This window comes from Schistocerca cancellata, chromosome 7 (genome assembly GCF_023864275.1).
Source record: "Schistocerca cancellata isolate TAMUIC-IGC-003103 chromosome 7, iqSchCanc2.1, whole genome shotgun sequence".
Taxonomy (NCBI): domain Eukaryota; kingdom Metazoa; phylum Arthropoda; class Insecta; order Orthoptera; family Acrididae; genus Schistocerca; species Schistocerca cancellata.
Genome location: NC_064632.1, coordinates 517609655 through 517630509, shown reverse-complemented (window position 1 = coordinate 517630509; position 20855 = coordinate 517609655).

Here is a 20855-nt window from a genome sequence, read left to right as displayed (position 1 = left end):
GGAATAGCACAGCGCCTTTAACTCTCATTTCGTATCGGAAGGCGAGGTTTATCGCAGACGCCTTTCGCGACCGCAACCCGGAGTTTAATTAGTTAGCCTGTAAGCTTGTGCCTCTGTGCAGCGACACACGAGGCACTTGGGTGAGGGGGCTCGTGGGAGTCAGCGCTGTGTGGCGCCTCCTCTGCTCTTCCCCACAACCCCTACCTCGCCCCAACCGGTCTTGCGAATTACTTGAAGCACTGGAGGTTCCACCAGACGGCGGCAGCTGTCTCTCGGCCATGACGCTTTTGTTAATGGCGCTGCCAGATCTCACCTGGGACAAAGGGGATAGATGGGTGGGGGAGGGGGTAGGGGTCCCACCTCTGCAGTGTCCAGCAACAAGCAAAGGTTATACCAAAATGAAACTGAAGCTTAGGAAATTAATGGAGATGGTTCTTAAAAAATAAAAAGAAACTGGTGACTATCGTGGAAAATGTGGTAAAGTTTTAATCTGGTTTTGGCACTACTGTAATATATGCAGCGAAATGTTAGTAATTCGTATCGTCTCTGACCTTCGTCAGAGATAATGTAAACGAACATATGAGTTTGTAGCGAGGGATATTAGTCTCAGTCACCTTTGAACATGACTCGACAGTCATTTTAAAATACAATAAAAGCCGTTACGGCCTTTTTAAATTACGGCTTCGCTTGAGTTCTTGACAACTTGCGTAACTCATTATTACAGGAAAGACATAAGCAATTTTAAATCGATAAATTCGGCATATTGAGTTCTATAATATGCTGTTAATATCTATGTGGGCGACATCTTAACCACAATGGTGCCGGATACTGATGCTGATTTTAACGTCAACTCCACGGACCTATATAAAAGCACATTTGAAAACGTGCATGTACCCGACATTCATTTTAACAACTGCAAGATTCTGGGAGTGACAGTCAACAGATCTCGGAATGTCGCCTAATAATTATAGCGATGCTGTGCACGGTCTTGGTGGTAGGTTTAGTGGTAACGGACCGTACGTTAAGGATGGATAGATTGTCGGTTATATCGTCAGTTCAGGCGTGTACACCATCCACTTGTGAATTATTTTTATGAGCTTCAAACAAGAGGGACTTATTTTCCGTTGTCTGTGTCGTTGCTGTCTAGAGTAAATTTCCTCCGCCTTTAGTATGGATAGGGACTGTGATTGCTGCGTCCAGATGCGACCTCAGTTGGTGACCATTTGCTCACAGCTCTAGGCAGTATTGGCTTTGGTCACAAAGCTTGAGCCTGTTATCTACGGTCGTCGGTGTGAGGAACCAGGCCAGGAAATCTGAAGCACTTTCAACATCTGTCTCGTAATCGGTCCACTATTGTGGCCGCCACAGATACTGTCAACACCGAGGTTGTCCCCGCACCCATGGTCTAGTGGAAGGTCGTTCGCAGATGTGGCGTGCAGTCAAAGCCTTTCTGATGGGGCTGATCGGAGGGCCTTTCAAGTTCGTCTGACGAATGGGTTTCACGCGTTGTGTGTGACTGACAAAGACACTGAGCCAGATGAAGTCGCTCGCTCTGGTGCAGAGGAAGCCACTCGGCCTGCAACGTCTGAGCATTCATACAGAGTGAGATTACTGGTATTTGGGAGCTCCAACATCAGGTGCATAAGGTGGCCTCTTAAGGATGTAGTGGGGAAGGGATCCACTGAATACTTGGTGTGCGTACCGGGTGAAGTCATTCTAGATGTGGAAAGACGGCTTCTGGATGCCATGCAGAACACAGGACAGTAGACAAGTAGGTAGTGGTACATGTCGGGAGTAGAATGTGTATCGCTTTGCGTTGGTACAGTTAGTCTCTGGTACCATGTGACTAGCGAAGTTGTAAAAACAACCAGTCTTATTTTCGAGATTAAGGGGACCTCTACATCAGAAGCATCATCAACAGAACCGGCTGGGTCCTTTGGTACAGAGCCGAGCGGAAGTTCCGATTCAGAGGCTCAGACATAAGATAATGAAATTTCAGGAGAAAACGTCAACTTGATGATGCACAGCAAACTGCGAAATCAGTCCAAAAATTTGTGGATGACATAAACAAATCGCCATCGTTCAGTAGGGAACATGTTTTCATCTTCGACAGACCGGAATTTGAAGAGGAAACGCATCTGAAAAGAACCTAGGAAATTAGAGGTATCAATGCATTCATAAACAATTACGCTAACTGCTAATCTGGATGGTAAATTGACTGGATTGTTATCTTTTGTGCTGCGAGAACTGAGAGGTGCTCAGCTCCCTATGATTCTTTGTCGAGTGGATGATCTTGCAAAGGCAATAGGAAATATTTACGCTACAGAAAGCAAGAGAGGGGAAATGGCCGTAACAGAAATACAGGTATGGTACGTGCACTTACTTTGGCCAATAGCTGGTCAAAATAACTTCCGTTTGCTTGAGTGCGGGTCTGTGTATAAAAGACATATTGGTTTATAGCAAACTATCCATCCCGGAAAATGTGTGACATTGTTATTCACACCACTAGGAAACAATGAAAAAAGTCAGCCTAGGGATCTTTGTTTTTTCTCGTTTACATAAAACATATTAGCGCGCTGTCAGCAGCGAAGCCTTAAAGGATAGCCAGTTTCGCGAGAAGGTCCAAGGCAAACTGTTTCCCATCCGGTTGCATGTCCTCACATTCCATCAGTTCTCTTAATATGATTGCATAAGCGTTCTTTGAGAGTGGATACATAGCTGAACGCCCGGCACAGTTTGTAACACCCAAGGAGTTCGCGTTTGAACTTCATGATATAATCATTGTCGCTCACTACTTTTCATTTATTGTTACTGGTGCAGTTAATTGTTTGTTTTGAACGTTTCTTGAATCTCAGATTTGTGAAGTGTAATACATACATGCCATAGAAGCTTGATTTCTGCACCTCTCGGACTCTCATTTTCTGTCATCTTGCACATGACTTCTCATGAGCAGCTGACATTATATGTATCATAGTGGTTAACACTTTCAAACCAGCCATACTAAAAACGGAACTTGAAACTTCGCACCCAAGGGAGTTCTTTGTAAGAATGAAAAAATCTCACCCTTATACATAGGTTAAATTTACGCAAGTGTGACACCTTGAAATTGTATGAAACGTATATAGAATGCGACAGTGAATGTTTAGGTGAGGCCCACTTTTAGAGGATAAGAAAAATAATTTTATATCAGAATTCGCGGACAACGGCCTGTTGCAAGTCAGGGAATGAAAAGTGTCTCATGGCGGTACGTGCAAATATTTATTATAGTTTCTTTAACCAAAAGGATACGCCATCAATGGGCACATAGAATTAAGGTTTGAATAAGCGCCTTACTGCAGTAAAAAGCAAAATGGACCAGCACATACATTCCATCAGTGGTATCTTACTACTTAGATTTTTAAGTGAAACATCTTTTGGCAGCAAATTAATAAATCAAGTAAAATGCCTTGTGGCGACGAGCAAATCAAATATTTTGATAATAAAGAAATTTCTTGATAATCAATTAATATATGAACTGACGCGCATAAACTTTAAATACGGGGACTTCCTCCCACTGGGGTAGCAGACGTGCGCAGAACTGTAGGTAACGACAGAAAATGGTGGCAATATCAGAAAGGATCAAGCTTATCTAAAATGTCACTCAAGCATTAAAAAATACAACAGAACCATTCAAATTATCTGGCTTGTTAGCTGTTTTAATAAAATGAGATGGGTTCATTTATTGGCCGCCGCATTCAGAAATCAAATATTACGTCACGGTCGCCGTTTGTTTTTGTTGTCAGTTGAGGCACACGATAGCATGCATGTAGGACTATGCAGTGACGCCACATTCTGGGCTCCTGTACCCTGTGCGTACATTAACAATAGTAATAATAACAATAATAATAAATTGTAATGATACTAAGCTCCCTTGCAATATACGAAATTGTATTACTGAAGTTCTTAATAATGAAGGGACACAGGCACAAACCAACATGACATCTTAGACAAGGACATAAAATGCAAACCAGCAATTAAGATTTAAAATAAATTTCTTAAGATCGAAGCTCACTAAAAGAGCAACAACATAACACACAAAGCCGCAATGTGCGCCAAATAACTGTGCACCTTTAGTAACAGCATCAGCTACTCGCTTGGTGCTGTTAGCAAGAAAATTCAGCGAATAACACATGCCGCAGCAATTCGTGGTGCGTTCTCAAAGCGGCCAAAAAACAATCATGAGCACAATCTCTCCTGGTTGTATCCAAGGCACAGGAAACACACTTGCAGGATGCGTAGCCAGCATGATATGGTTTCAGGATACCTGTTTAATAAGTTCAATTTGCTGCTCGATGATAGAGGTAGATGCTCACTGTAAGGATTCCATTAGTTTACAGACGAGAAGAAATTCGAGGCCAGGTTCCTGTTCGTCAAAAGGCTGAGTGGCTAGTAGCTCGAATTCAGATAGCCTCTCATAATCAACGGTCATAGGTCAGGTTGCCGCTTCTGTCCCAGTGGTCAGCCCCTTTGGAAGATAAACATGTCTACGGTAATAGCTAACCCGAAACTGCACACTGCGCCATAAGCAAGTCAACAATCCTTCACACATGTGCGCACCCATACATTGCCACTCGGTGACACATAGTTGCCTATTTGTGGAAACGTGTCCACCGGTTACTCAGAAACTGTTCGAAGAAGTTCCCTCAGAGTAGCAGTTATCGAAGTCACAAGTGCTGGGCTCAGATATGACTCATACTCTGTTCAATGCATTTGTTGTTTATATTTGTATACAACTGTTTCCTGCGATGCCGACAATAAGTGATGGGTGCTGTTTCTAGAGGCTGTAACCTCTGCTGTTGTTGCAAGAGTTCCCTTTCATGCATTAGTATGTACTCCCTTGAGTGGAATAGAAGAACACTTCCAGACTGACGAATTAAAATGTCAACAGCAAGAATAAATTCAGCCAAATAAATTTAATTCAAACAACAAATAAACCATTTGGTAACACTCCACGAAAAATGATTAACGAAAGGAAAAACTCAACAAACCTGATAGCAAAAAGATAACTATTTCTATATTTAAAGTCAATGGAAAATTCTCACCAGGGTGGGTACAAAATGTAATTCCCAAATGAGCAGACCTTCAATGTTAATCATGGAAATTCTCCTGCAAACAAAAAATATCTGTATGTAGGACATTCAACGTAGCATTTCTAAACGGAGAGAAATGAATTCTTTTGATAGCAAAACAGTAGATGTTCGACGCATTTAATGTCATGCGAAATTCTCGATGAAATGGGAGTAATTGTACCATAGGATCGAAGGTCTTGTTCATGGTTTTCCCCAGTTTTCCACGGAACAAAAAGTAAGTGATGACGCTCATTTAAAACTGATCTGCGACACACCATAAATCCGTTCTTGCAAACCATAAAGCATGTCGATAAGAACCGACAATGCAAAGAAATACGAAAAAGAATTAAAAATAAAAAGGAAACTCTGAAGGAAAAAAAGGAAGAAGAGAAATAAATTCTGTGAAAAGTGACCGAACTGTGTCTCATATGAATCCAGTGCAATCGAAAGTGTTTAATAAAAGAAACCACTTAGACCATTTCTCTTCGTCGGCCAGAAATAATCAACGTTCCCAATCAAAAGAAGAAGAAAATAGATCTTAGCCATAATAGCACACATGTAACAGCATAGTAAGTAATGTCAGAATGGCCTTAGCCTATTAATTCTACAGATAAAATCTTATCGAAATAGGTGCTGTATAATATATGCAGCGAAATGATAGTAATTCGTGTTGTTTCTGATCTTGGTGACTCTTCTGCGTTCATAGGTAGCACACCACCCCTAGTACACGTCCACCGCGGCGCTCGGAGGCCCACAACACAGTTGCGACACCTGTGGATGCGCATATGTGGACCCGAAGCCGATCGTAACGATAAAAGAAGTATACAACTGAAGCGGTATTTCGAACCTCTGGTATAATGCTTAGTTGCGGATATTCTTCCAACAGGACTACTTGTGAAATAATATTTGTTAGGGGATGAAAGTTGCTATGGATATTTTAGAGTCTTGTACCGTAGGAATCAAGGGAAAGGGTGTTATGGATGGCCAGTATCCTCTTTCTACAACACAAATGCATACCTGGAATAACACAGTTGTTTGTTTAAATGAACGGACAGCTGCTGCTTAATTTTTATAGAGTCCATGTGTTGTGGTACAAGCTCTTCCGTAGTAGACCTCTTGAAGATAATATCGGTATCTTGCTACTGCAAACCTCAGTATCGCTATGGATAAAGTAAATGTCCCACAATGAACACTATTCTGGTCGCAATGTACTGTCGTAGACTGTGCTTACCTATGCCGCTCGGTGCGTCTACTGACAGACGCTAGACTGGAGAGAGAGTTAGTGACTGAGTGACTGAGTTAGTGAGCGAAGACCTCTGGTCAGCGGCGGCAGCCTAAATACTTGCTGTTCAGAGGGCGTTGGTGGCATGTTGTTCATCGGTGTGTCTCTGGCCTCCCTTGTGATAGGGGTGCTTCATCCAGCGCCTATTAATCGATCTTCGCAATACATCTTTGCGACCGGTGTGCTGGCGAGAGCTTACGTCAGCAAAGAAATATCTCCGCAAGAAAGCAAAATGCAAGATTAAAAAAGCTTTGCACTCCAGCTACTAGAATCGCTTTCTGGACAGAAGTACCTTCCGAAAAAACATACTTTTTTAGCCTCGATTAGCGTGAAAAGCTTAGAAGGTGTAGCAGTTTGTGAACAACTTAAAAATTCGATTAAAAAAAAAAAATTCGGCAAACCATGCAGTCTATGCCAGTGAAGCAGCGGGTGCTAAGCCAGAAAATTATGAGTGTGGTAAAGGTTACATAAGCAGTCTCATTTACTCCCTTCACGCCTCATAATATTTATCGACCAAGATAAAAGAATTTAAATGTTAGAGAACGAAAAAGATTCATTTACATTAATTCATTTATAATGTTCTACATATTGTGTCTGGTCTGGAATGCAATTTCTGGACACGGTAAATGTTCAGAGTAATCACGGTAAAAATACGTATCTTCAGAGTTATTTTCAACTCAAAGATTATCTTTATTTGATAACAACTCAGAAAAGAATCAATATCTTCGTTACCGGTGTGGCAGCAGATACGGACAGCGATGACAACGTATGTTTATTTGTCTGCTAGCTACGCGTGCACGTTTTAAACCATCAGCCCAGCACAGGTCATGTTGTAAGTTACACACGTATTTACAGCTCACAACGTTTCTGAACGCTATTGAACTGCCCTGAGAATAAAGGTTTTGTTCTTGCTCCGTTACACAGGTGGTTGTACTACTGATTTACTTTGGTTGAAAAAGAGATTTCCGATCAAAATAACCAACGTTATGTGTCATGAGTGCTGTGCAAAGGTTTCCCTGAACTGCATAGTTAAACTAAACTCTATTCTACTCCGGAGAAGAACCACAATAAGGAAACGGAGTGTTGTGCTCTGTCGTTATGCCTATTACAGTGTAATGTTTATGACAGGAAATACCTCTCAGAATATTAGTTGCTGCGGGAAATAGACTAAACATTCTTTAAATGTGTAAATAATCGTACCGAAGAGGCTTGCATTTGTAGGATGTTGATTTTATACATCATCAGTTCGTTGTGAGACTTAGTTACCTGATAAGATAGATAAAAATTGTTGTCAATTCGCGGTAACAGCTTGAGACTAGAGCGTGATATGAGAGGTGAATGACTATTTTATCGCTTACTCCCACATACAGGGATTGGACAAAAATATGGTAACACCACGAGAAATACATGCTGTAGATGCTAGCCGAGGTTGCCAGTAACATTGTTGTCTATGACTGTGAACGACATCTGTGCAATGTCCTGAATACGTTGCCACTGTGATTTTGGTTGCAACAATGTTCAGTGTGATTGTGAGTACATTGCGTCAGGGCTAAGTAATTTGTATCACGGTCAAATTACAAAGGTCTAAAAGAGGAAGCGCGGTGCTGGAGCCCAAAAAGTGGACTATTGATCAATGGGACAAAATCACTCGGTCGGATGAGTCTTATCTCACACTGTCTCCAAATTCTGGCTGAGTTTAAATACGAAAAGTGCGGTGTCTACTCCATGCCCCCCCCCCCTTTCCCTAGTTACTGTGTAAGATCGCTTTATCGGATTATGTAACCATTTTGGACGATCTGGTCCATGACATGGTACAATGTTTGTTCGCAAATGATGCTGTGTTCGAAGATGGCAGGACTCCTGTTCACAGAGCTCGCATCCTCCAGGTCTGGTTTTGTGAGCAAAAGAATGAATTGTCACATGTGCAGTGGCCACCATAGACACCAGAAATCGTTGTTACTGTCTACGTGATATAATTTTGAGAAAAGCGTGGGTGATCGCTATCCATTTCCAAGATAGTTACCTGCGCCTGCCACTATTTTGCAGCACGAAAAGCAGGCAGGACCTGTAGGTATTCAATCTTATACGTCTGGAAGCAGTTTATAATGCCAAATATTTTCCTACACTGAGTTAAGCATGGTAAGGAGTTTGTGTTTAGGTGTTTTCATATTCGTGTCCACCCGCTGTAACTAATCATGATATGTTACTGTACATAAAAAATAAAATGTAATGCAAGGTGAACATGCTGTATTCTTCCTGCTGGCGTTTAACACAATATCTTAAAAGATATTTTGCTTACAGAGTAGGTAAGTATACTTGAGTATACTGCCCATTCTAAGTAGTAATAACAAATAATAAAAATGTAAACGGGGGTATGAAAATATATTTACATTACCACGCTTTTTTCCGCAAAGAGGAAAACGTAGATTAGCATTAAATTGTACTGAAAATAATTATTCCAGTGGCAACTAAAATATAAGTGAAAGCCAGAAAAGTAAATATTCTTATTGACTGTACGTTGGTTGAGTTATTATTAGAAGTGGCAATATATTGACATTTGTGATACTTGTCATGTACTGATATGTATTTATGCTCGAAAGATGAATGTGGAAACTAACTAAATTTATATTACATGATTTACTGTTTGAGGGCTGGAGGTGAAGGATAATGTTTATGTTTGTATTATACATAAAGTGATATAGTAAATGTACAATGGAGAGGTGATCGTATTTATATTACAAGAACCAAACGCTGAAAGATAGTTGTGGAAAGGATTGGTCTTATTGATGTATATGTGTTTAAGATTAAGAGAGATGGTTTCTGGAACTATGTATATTTGTGAGAATTTAATACCTTTATAGTTGAATTGATCATAGTCAGTAACGGATATGTAATTATTTTGTAATGGGAAGTGTTAGAAATGATGAGACTGGAACCCACTGATTATAATGAATATAATACTAAAATAAATACATTAACGAGGTTCTGTTTCGAACAAAGATTGGAGTCTTCATCTTTTGAATAATATAGATACTTTTCTGGAACATAGCTGTTTTCTCCACATGTGGCCTTAATGTGGAATTATTCACGTTAATCCTACTGCTAATGTGTTCCACTGTATTAGCAAAGTTCGTGAGAATTTGTTCCAACAGGTTGGGTCGGATATAATGGTGATATGTCAGGTGTACATGCAGTGTCTTATTTCTCCCTTAAAGCAGTAACCCTAGGCAGATGAAGTAAAGGTGTTTGCTGAGTGGCGGAATTAGGGATTAAGTGGAGGATATTCACTTTTATTAATTATTTTGGGAATTAGTTTCATGTTCAGTAACAACCCTTCATGTTGTTTTTCAGCTCATCAGAGGATGGAGTATCTGGATGGGTGTGATGTGAGCAGTACCGGCAAGAAAACATTAACAACATTAACATGGACAGCAAGAAAATTCCAGAAGCTTTTGGAAGGTAAGTAGAAGAAATAAAATATTTTGAAAGACATCAGTCACTGGTAGGTGTTAACTGAGATTGAAATCAGTCATCTGAATGGCCGGCGAGATTTTTTGATGTTAACATTGATACTGAAGTACATTATTTAAAACATAGCTAAGTATAGCAAGAGTGTTGATTGTAACCGTAATTTCAGAATTTACGCAACAAACTTAGTTAAATATTATGACTTTTTTCGTCCTGACGGTGGCATGTGACAGTGTAATGGTACAAAATTAAAACTATTACAGTGCAAAATGTGTTCATGTAACAAATATTAACGTTTTAATGGAGATAATTATCGTTCAGTTGTGCTCAATAATCTGTGAAACTGATTTGATCTAGAGCGACGGAAGTTCATTTATTGAAGGATATTGTGTGCAGAGACAGTCAGATGTAGATTTAGGGTCCCAGTAAGTCTTACATACTGGATGAGTTTTGACGTTCTGTGATTGTTAAGTTGGGGTTCTTCTTACTGACGGATCCCTCGAGCTAGCACAGTAGAACTAGCCATGTACTAGGTGAGCATTCTGAGAGTTACATGAGCAAAACAAACTTTCAACTCCTTAATATGACGAAGGCTATACATACCTTAAGAACAAACCTGGGCAGAAGACCATAAGGGAGTAGCTTTAAGGAAACCAAGATGGAGACCCAATATCCCAGAATATAAGAGAAAACTTGGGTTCTGAGCTATCTGTCGATATGGAAAATTTCAGCCGTAGACACACTGCACGAAGATACTGTTACTGTGAGACACAGAAGTGAGAAAGTTGCTGTAGTCATTACATGTTGAAGAACAGGAGTGTTGCATCAGTTCAACGTTACTGGCCCACTGTTCTCTGTATGCAAACAAACCAGCCTCTTGCCTGAGGCTTACTTAATGACCATTATGTAAACGAGCCACAGTTGCTTTGTATATATGGGACTTAATTAACGCTTCTAAAATGCCATTATATTAAAATTTATTTATAGCCAAGTTGGTCGGAAAGACATCTACGTTAATCCAGTTGTTCAAGGATAATCTTAGTGACCGTTATCTATTACCTAAAAATGTAGGTTTCGCCTCCTCCATTTATGATGTTTGGAACTATTCATCCAGACTCACACCATGCCCCTCTTAAAGTACCGAGCATCCTGAGACAGATCTGTACCTTTCTCGAGCAACAGCAGCAAATTTGTACGATATCTGCAAATTTCCAGCTGAGTATTGTAACCAATGATCTTTACGCTTTCGGGTCTCCTTACTCGTAATTTCCAGCAGAGTATGTTTCCCAAGTGGAATTTTTGCCATGTATGACCCTATTCACAGTCTCAGGGCTTCGTTTTTATTTCAGTTTCCCACAGAGTTGGTATTTTCTGAAACAATAACGGTATTCACATATTTTGGGAGTACTTTGCAGAGTTTATCCTGCTTTTCAAGACTGCAAGCATAACTGAAGAACCTCAGATGTTTAGCAGCTGGCACCATCATAAACGTACACATCATCTTATGATGCTACTTACATCTTTTGGAAAACTGTTATGCATTCGCTAGGTTTTTCCAACTCTCCTCCAAGTACCCATTTTTCAAGACGACAGTCGTAAATACAGAGCCGTTAACTGCTGTGACATCCATCACCACCATGCGCACCCTGCAACCACACCCATGTATGATGTAATTTATGCTTTCTCCCACTTTATTTCATGAAAAATAGATCAACGCTAAATAGCTTTTCCACCTACACTCCAGTGCTGCTGCTAGGAGCATCAACAAGTATGGTAATAGGGAACTATGCAGTGCTGTGAACTTTACTTAAAAACAAGCTAAATGATGGAGTGACTCCCTCCAACCATAAGGGTCGCATCGTGTTGGACAATCATTAGCTTCTATCTGCACTTGTTGTGGGGCCACCACTTCATACACCTCAACCCATCACCACCATAGCCATGTGATGCAATCTGTCACCACTACTATGGTTATATAAGAATAACTGCAATGTCTATATTAAACGCTACACCGTGTAGTAAACCCCATGTGCACTAAAGAGTACCACATTGCCACTTGTCACGTGACTCTACGGTCACAATCTACTGACATTCACACCGCAGCCACTAGTCTTTCTACCTCGCTGGGCCAACGCCATTGATGGATCCTACACCCCACGATTCCTCACGTATAGTCGTGCTCAAAAGTATCCGAACGACCTGAATTGCATTTCGCATGATTCGCATACAACCCTCATAACGCAGCTGTCTAGCAGGTCCTCTAATCGCTCCTTGGCACAGTCGTTTGACTATTGAAAATGGCTCCAACAAATCACCATTAGAAAACACTGCTCTGTATCGCAATAACTAAAGATGTAAAGTAATACCACGATACTACGAATATCAGGGAACACCATATCACAGATAAGACTGTCCTTAAGGCTAATAAGCTCACATTTACTACAATAAATGGCATACCTGAAATGTTACCACTCTCATTATTACGTCAGATAGGTAATGCACGTAGTAAGTTCGTCGCAGTTACGATTTCCTCTTCAAAGTAACATACCGTACTTATTATTTAACCTAAAAAGACATAAAAATTTAAGTTATTCTCGAGCTGCTAGTTCAGAATATGTATGAACTTTAAATGACACGACTAACCGTCTCGTTCTGCATATGGATTCAAACGCAGGTCATGCAGACTAAGCAAGGACTTCGTGACTGACGGAAACTAACAGCCATTTCTGACTAGGCATACAGAGAGTGATATACCTCGATTTTAGACAGTATCAGTTAGCAACTATCAACTTTAAATTACATAACGTAAACATTTTTAACGGACGCGAATTCCTACCCAGCATCTATTGTCCCTGTTAACGAACTACGAGAGATGTTAAATATTGCTTCTTCACAAGTAACTTACTTGAAATGCCGTGAGGTAAAACTTTGTGTAGGACTGGGATTCGAACGCAGAACCTAATCGGATTGTTATGGAAGCACAATCAGCTGTGACATATCGGATTATCTCGGCAGTAGCAAGATATTTTAACTCAAATGACGAGAAGAAACATAAATTTTTTCCTTCCTAGGACCCCAATCCGGCACCTATCGCTGTTATATTCTAAGAAAACGAACGTTAAATATGGGTTTGATACACCAGCAGCGACATGTGAGCATGTTTGCACTACAAATAATATGACTGGTAATCGAAGCCCACGCATATCGTTGTTGACTACACACAAAGAGACGTCAGGTACCAAATTATTCTCCACCAGCAGTTCGGAATAATATCCTTGAACATACATTGATCTCACAAATATTTCTGTGTCTCACTGGGAGTCAAAACTGTCAGATTTCGTTAGTGTTGACAACGAATGAAAAAACATTAAAAATCAGAATTGCTATCAACCAGCAGATAGTTGTCCTCATGCTAGAGCTTGATAACACATAATGAAACCAGTTTTATCGACATACATAAGCTCAAATAAAAGATGGAATAAGTGTTCTGTGACATGAATTAGCTGCCTCGGCTACCTAGAGCATACATTCGACTCCATTTTGTAATCACCGAAATAAAACCACGTAACTGCCACCTACACAGAACTGCCAACAGTGTAGGATGCAGAATTTAAAATAGGAAGTATTCCCTTCCACTTGACCTACTCTATTGCGCCATGTGCCTGATGAAAACGTCGTGCGGTGCAAAAGAAAAGCTGTAAAGCTCTCAGAAGTCTACATCCGGCCTTATGCATTACTTCACAACACTGTGGAATGCGTAAGTTCTGGAGAAATTGTTGTTGACTTCTGTAGCTGCTCTTAATTACGGTTCAGCTATTAGTGTAATGGTAAGTGTAGTTTACTGTAGACAAAACGTCGCAACTTCAAATACACTCAGTGCTACATTTTTTAAAACGCAATTCTGCTGTCTGCTGAAGTTATCAATCTAATGGAACTTTGAATATAATTCCCTTCACTTCTCAACCCAAAGTAGTCGCATGTGGAAAAAGGGCCAACTACTGCGACATTTTGTTCTTTTCAGGTTTAATAGACGGCCAGGCAGCAGATGTATCTCGAAACTTTTGTATTAAGTATGGGGAGAGCACATCGCGCCAAATACGTCAGAAAAGTATTTTCTACATTACCTGTAGTGTGGTAGTAGCATTTTATTCATCTTCAAACCTAGTTTGACAGCATTAACGCAGAACAAGTTTTCTACATGTAATAAATAAACTGCATGTGCATTGTCAGACTGTTATAGATAACTTTAGAGAATTTGCATATATCGTTGAGGATTAGTTTCTCCCTAGAGTCTACTATTGTTTATACAATACTAAATGCAACCCTACGAAAATTGTGCACTGTATTATAAGAAATGAAAAAAACTACCCATGATATCCTGACGACGGAAGTCTGTTTTAATAACCTGAGGATCTGTACAGAAGCGAGGCTCTATCGGACGGCATTAGTAAAATACTACTCACTTAGATTTCGATTGGGTCTGTGATTAATTGGTATGCTGTGACATACTCAAGTGGTACGCAAATGTAGCATTTTATAAATAAAGTTATGTACTCCTAGAACCCCCAAAATTTCCTTGTAAGAAACGGAAAGAGGCACTACCTCCTGTGCAGCATTGTAAGTTTTTCACCATTGCACTATGAGCCGAAAGTATTTTCTCGCGTTTTCCTTAACGATGTTTGATCTGACTGCTTGTAGCTCTTTCACAGAAAGGATAAAAGCGTGACAGTCAGCGCGAGTGTTACCGCGAAGCAGAACAGACAATTTCTTTACAGGTCAGCACGTTACCACAGAGCTACCGAAGAAGTATGTGATTGTGATTCCTATTACGAGGCTCTTAGCAGCTAGAACTCGTAAACCGCTATTTATAGGACGACATTAGTTGTGACTTCCTCGTGCAACGACTTTCCTGGGCTGAGAACCGTAAATTTACAACCTTTTGTTACGCCTCAAACGATAATAACTCAGATTATTCAATGGAAATGACAGGAAAAAATCAAGTGAACTTTGAGGCTTAATTCCGTGCACACCAGGAAGTACCTCGTCGATCACAGAATTCCCAAACATACCTTGCCTTGTTGCCAAATGCAGTTACAGTACCAACAGGAAGAAGACGAACCGATGTGTTCCTACAGAGGGCTTGGAAGTGACCATAGTTGTTATCTCAAAATCGCGGCTGGCACGGGCTGAAAGGCGTAATGCGTCTGATTCGCATTTCTGTAACTAGGTTTAGGGACTGGAGCGTAGTTACTAAAAATACTCAGAACTGACTGCAAACCAAGCATCAGAAATCAGTAACTCTCATAGTTGTCTTTATATTTCTTTCGTAAGTGTAGTTAAAACTGAGAAAGTCGATAGTCGAGACAACAAACAAATAAAAGTAAATAGCAATGTTTGTGTTTGTGTGTGTGTGTGTGTGTGTGTGTGTGTCTGTGTGTGTGTGTGTGTGTGTGTGTGTGTGTGTGTGTGTGTGTGTGAGTGTGTGTGTGTGTGTGTGAGAGAGAGAGAGATAAATATAAAAAAGAATGAGAGAGAGAGAGTAAATAATTGTTGTAAAGAAATTGCAACATGGTATGTAAAGAAATCTTTCATTAAAATTACATGTTCTACATCATTACGAAATGTCGTATTCATGATCTATGGAACAAGTATTAATCTAATCTAATCTAATTATATCATGCTGCTGACTAGCCATGAAGATTCATGAATTCCAGAAATTTTCGCCAATATCAGTAACAAAATCTAAACTTGAAAATAAAAGACGACAGTTTTTGTCATAAACTGGGATTCCTATCAAGACCCTGTCGTCTTTGTTAACTAACCACGAAAGATGTCTGATATACCTCTATTCTGAAGTAACAAAGTGTGGATGCATTTAAAGATGAAGCGCGTGATGTGAAGTTCTGTGATGGAGATACGAACCCAACACGTAATCGGATTGTTAACTAAGTAAAATCAAATGTTATGTATCGGATTTTCATACCAGCTGCTAGTTCTATGAATCTAAAATAAGGATACAATTTTTTATGCTTGAGCGACAATCGAACCACACACCTACCGTCCTTCTCTATCATCCACGAATAGAGCTTAAGTATCAATTGGTAACTGACCGACAGTAAAATGTATGCGTGTTTCACCAAAAATAACGACACCTATTGCGAATGTTGACAACATATGAACAGATATTAAAAATGCATGTTGATTTTGACAAGCAGGCCGGTGTGCACATAATAGGGCTTTAAATGAAATTATGAATATTTTTGTACTGGATCAGGAATCGGACCCATATTCTTACCTTTAGAGGAGACCCAGAGAAGGCTGCAGTCTTGAGAAAAGGAAGAAAATGATTGAACTATACTGTTACGATTGATTCAGATCCTCGAAAGAGGAGATACAAATTCAACTCACAGTCCAGCACCAAGTTTTTCAACGTTTGTAGTTCAATCAAGTTCAAATAAAATAAGAACCCTGTTCATTTAAATGGCTATCGGTTCATTACATAAAATAAAATTTGCTTATGTAAGTAAGTTTACTGTATTTGTGTTCACCATGACTTCCGCCTATGTCATTTCCCAACATATACCGGCTCTGCCCTGTTCGTAGTGAAGGAACGTGATGTTTAATGCGGATTCTGAATTATAACGTCTTTCTCTTGAGGTTATCAGAGGTATTGTAAATCTGTTTGTGCCTGTTAAAAGTAAATTCCTGGGCCCATGCATTGCACCTGCGATAGTCCGTTCCACTAGACCATTCGACCACATTTCCCAGCCCCAGGAGTGTGCTGTAATGGATCATATGTTTAGCTTACAAAATTAGTCACGGCGGAAAATATGCGGTGCTATTAAATTCTGACTTGGAGATTGTGCTATTCCCATGTCAGCAGGATGTAAAGACTCTTCTAGGCATCATAACCTCGATGTGAAACCATTTCGAAACCTTCACTAATTCAGCAAATTTCTTAGTTCGAGGAAATCCACTGTGAAGCGTGAAGTTACCGGAAATTCAATTATTATCGTCATTATTACTATAATTTTCTTCATACCGCTGCTGGAACACATGTACTTGAACATCATGTAATGCCATTTTGCCATTATAGAAGTAGTTGCCCAAGAACAGGTTCTTCCCCTGTCTAAGGAATTCTTTTCATGTTAATATCAAACATCAGCAGTTACTCGTAGATCACATTAAAACTAAAGTAATTGGTGAAGACGTCACTTGATAACAAAAACGCGCTGCCTTTCTTAATTTACTCTCGCCTACAAATGGCTGTCGAATACTGCCAAACCAAAAGCCAAGGGATCTTACTGCCTTCCGATATATATCGCACTCATATCATCCATATGATTTGTTCGACATGACCAGTTTCAAGCTGTGTATGACAGAGAATGTTTTAGAAAATCAGTTGTTTTCTTTTACAGTAAACAGAAAGATTTGCATTCTAAGCTATCCAAGTACAAAATTTTCGCAATATTAGTTCAAATTTAATATTCGCTTTTGTAATGTGGCAAAGTAATTCACAGTTGCAAAACCCGCATCCGACCCATTGACCTTACACTTAGTCACTGACCATAAATTCTAGCTCAGAGTGACTCCAGTTTAAATAAATTAACGTAGCGTAGACTGTTTGCCAGTGCTCTTTCGCACCGGAAAATACACAATTAAACCACTGCGCTGCGTAGGTACATTGTAACAATATTTTCTGTGTGTATGCAATGCATACGGATTGTAGAATTTAGTGGTGCTCTCTCTTCCACCTCTGTACACAATATGGCTGATCTAAACGGGCCCTTAATCATTACTGGCCCTATCCAGTGCAACATCGTGCTGACAACAGTAATGTGCTCTTACTGACAACCTCACTGTACGTTTTACCTGAATTTGTAGTCATTTAAATAAAACTACATGACCTTCCCGTGGGAGACATTTCGTCCCCCTTTTCCTTCTCTGGAATTTATCAGTAAGCTTTTTGTCTTCCAACGAGCGAAATGCGGCAGAGTATTGCTGGTAAACGATTCACAAACCACGATTTAGTGCCATGAAGGCGATTTCTTTAAACATTGTCGTAGCTGAAGGAATTTAGTTTCTTTTTAAATCGTCTCATGCAGCAACGTTCACAGATATCTCAAATAGGAAAAGCAATTTATCCACGTATTAAGGTTGTAAAACAAACTTCCCACAGTTTGTGTCAGGTTATCTTTTCGTCTGATAGCACTGCGTAAGTATTTTGTCCAAGAGGTATTACAAGGAATGTTCCTGTAACCGTGGGAAACATTGTTTGAAAACGAGTTTAGCTCCAATGGGTACAGTACTGCTAAATACTCAAAATCATTATCAATCTAAGACCGAGTTCATTCACGAACTGGGTCATATTTGTAATATTGAAGCAAGACTGTGTATCCTTGTCTTCCTTGAGTGGGCATTGGAAGGCATTTACACACACGTATACACTACTACGAATACTTTGAACGCTGTAGTTAATGTTGCTCTCATAAATTAATTTAATTTTTTCAATTCTTCTGGGTCTTCAGCGTGCAATATGTGTTGTAGATTCAGTGTCAAACCAAAAAATTGACCGCCGAGTGGTTCACGTAAGGTGGACAATACAGTCAAGTTCAACTCAGAATTCTATGTCCGGCAACATGCTCGACCTGGCAACATTGTAGACTACGGCACTTCCCAGAGGAAGTCTTGACTGCAGTCTGAGTACGTAAGTCTTGACTATGACTGTAGTCTTGAGGTATAACACGAGACTAGCTAATACGACATCTGGCAACAGAAAGCACAAGTCGACAAAACTTTTATCGCCCCTTTCCTCTTGGTGCTGAAGCTAAGAGTGTAATTTAAGAGAATCTACAATATATTTCGCTTTCTGTCACATTGGTAATAACAGTTAGGTTCAACACTATTTTAGCGGGAGATTTCTTGGACAGCCCCCTGCCTCTGAACACCGCATGCGTCTAATTTCTCTGGGACCCATTTGCTGCCTACCGGTGGGGGCTGAGGCACTGCACTGCCTCGCCTTCTGCTGACAACGTCTGTTCCAATCCTCACTCTCGATGGTGTAACATGCTTTAATGTTGTTGAGTGGTGACCTATAAAATCTGTCTACGATTTGTGTTTCACACTCGATAGCAGTGGAGGCACAAAACCGTTTCTATTTGACGAGTATTTTATAGCACTAGTATGCAATACATCAATGTGGCACAGAATTAATTTCATTGTTCCTGATCCAGGGTGCTACAGTTAAAGAGTCACATCCTGTTCTTTTTCCTTTCACCAGAGATTTTTCAAATAATTAATTTTTGTCATAGATTCATATGTGTTAGCCAAGGCACAGAGAATAAATGAAATGTAATGTGTTTGGTTTCTTTCTTTGATTCCCTATGGTAATTGGATGCAAAACATTGTGTCAACACCTTTCAGAACCTGCTCCATAGCTACTCAGGCAAATTGCTTGTTTTGAGGTCATACTTTAATTAATGGAGAAGTGAAGGCTGTTCAAAAGTGATGTTTAAAATATTCAGTTGGATTTAAGGCTACAAAATTGCCGATATTTGAAGCTACCCAGAGAAAATGTAAGTTGCTAAGAGCCGCTATTAGCAAATGTCTGGAGAGAGTTCTTATTTGCTACTGTGGATTTTGCTTAGAAGCCCTGTAGTAATCAAGAGGTTCATTTCCTTCATACTTATCACCCTGCCATGTGACTCTTAAGTAATGAACAATATTGAAATTCGTGTCATTGACAGTCGATTCGAATTTCTTCAGAGACGCTTGTATTGTGAAGCAGATTGGCAGTCAGAAAGCCAAGATCTCTGACCATTAACACAACTTGCTGTGTCGAGCTACCAAGAGGACTTGATGTGTAAAGGTTTTCTTCCGATTTCGTTACAGAATGGTTTCAGGAAATTCGTAGCTCCATAAAATAAATCAGAAAAAATAGATCACACATGCTGATCTCTGCCATGATTAGAACTGACAAGTCATTAAGCCGTTGCGACACGAGATATGGGTGGGGGCACGGGGCTACGGACACACTGCTGCCAGCACGCCACTCTCATTATGGTGTTGGTCGCTCAGCCTCAAAACGCATCGTGAACGATAATAGAAGTTGTCACTTACGTAAAGAATAGCATTTCTTTAGCCAAAAATTTGAATTTTCTTTCTCAGTTTCTAGGGGTTATACTGCACTGTCATTCAAATGGAAAGGGAATATCAAGTGAATTTAGCAAGTCAATTCCGTACCATACGTGGAACTGATTGCACTGTCACAGTGTTGCCGAATTTTTGTGACGATGTTGCCAATTCTCAGCTGTGCTAAGAACAGCTCTGTAGCGGTATGCAAGGAGAATCCTGTGCTCGTGTCATACGGAGAGGAGGCACGGGGTTTGGTTAATATGCAGCGTTTTCTCCTACCAGTTGTGTCAAACATTAAGGTGTATAAACTTCCATCACGATTACAGTTTCCCACAAAATACATACGAATAAAATACTTACCCTGTTACTTTGTGACAAAAGATTATTTCAGTACAATAAAAAGTCTTTGGAAATAAACGTTGCCCACCTGTCTCGAAAAGTAAGATAAACACTTTGCACCCCAAAATCGATTGCATCTATGTGCAGTCTTGTCATCGTACAGGTAGAATTTCATGAATTGCACGAGATTGTAGAAAAATGTTGGTGGGAACGGAAGCTATCAAAAACACAGTTAACCAATTATACTGTGCCATGTAATAATCAATACGTTTGAAAATTCAGAAGAGACGAAACTAAAATTATGCCCATTAAGACAGAAACTAAAGTGGAGATGCGGGCACTGTGCAGATCTGTGGTTTTTCATCTTCAGATCTATACAAATAATGTATAGTAACCAGCGTATTCATTGATTTCGTAATGTTTCACTCTTGTTTAGTCTTCTAATGATGACGTGGATCCACACTCATGAGTCTGATAGTTTCTCTGTATCCTTCCATCTACTATCTTTATGTGTTATTGCACAG